Below are 453 nucleotides of genomic sequence, written 5' to 3'. Positions count from 1 at the left end.
AAGCCTCTACGTTTATTTGTGTGCACTCAACAACAGAACATTGCACTTTTGTAAAATAATGAAAGCAAACAGGATGCGCTTTCTGCCGTCTCGGTCTCTGTGAACTTGAGCGTGAAACTCTGTGTATACTTGCCTTACAGACATGAAAAATACATCTATAGAGAGTGAAATGTCTACTTTCAAATGAAACAATTAAAGTCTGAAAAAACGAATATTCTCAGATTATGTAATCCATATGAAACTTGCATGCAGGCGCATCCACTGCTGTGGAGAGGACGAGTCAGTGCCGCTGAATTAATCTCTTAAGCCGAAAACACTAAATTATTAAAATGTTAATGCAGTTTAATCTGACTATTTTTCCCTGACACGTTCATCATCATTACTTCTGCCGGTGCGCTGTGGCAAGCTTTATGCTTGAGCGCTTATTAGGCTATGTAGGCAATTAAAGGCTCA

General features: G+C 39.1%; 1 protein-coding gene across 1 annotated transcript in view; it reads left to right on the top strand.

Annotated features, from left to right (window-relative positions):
• The window catches only part of sec24a (SEC24 homolog A, COPII coat complex component), a 19,806-nt gene that overhangs the window by 3,799 nt on the left and 15,554 nt on the right, over positions 1–453 (top strand). The window lies entirely within an intron of this gene.

This window comes from Sinocyclocheilus rhinocerous, unplaced genomic scaffold (assembly GCF_001515625.1).
Source record: "Sinocyclocheilus rhinocerous isolate Xijiao unplaced genomic scaffold, SAMN03320098_v1.1 scaffold599, whole genome shotgun sequence".
Taxonomy (NCBI): domain Eukaryota; kingdom Metazoa; phylum Chordata; class Actinopteri; order Cypriniformes; family Cyprinidae; genus Sinocyclocheilus; species Sinocyclocheilus rhinocerous.
Note: the sequence above shows the minus strand (reverse complement) of the source record. Positions and strands in the feature narration are given on the sequence as shown.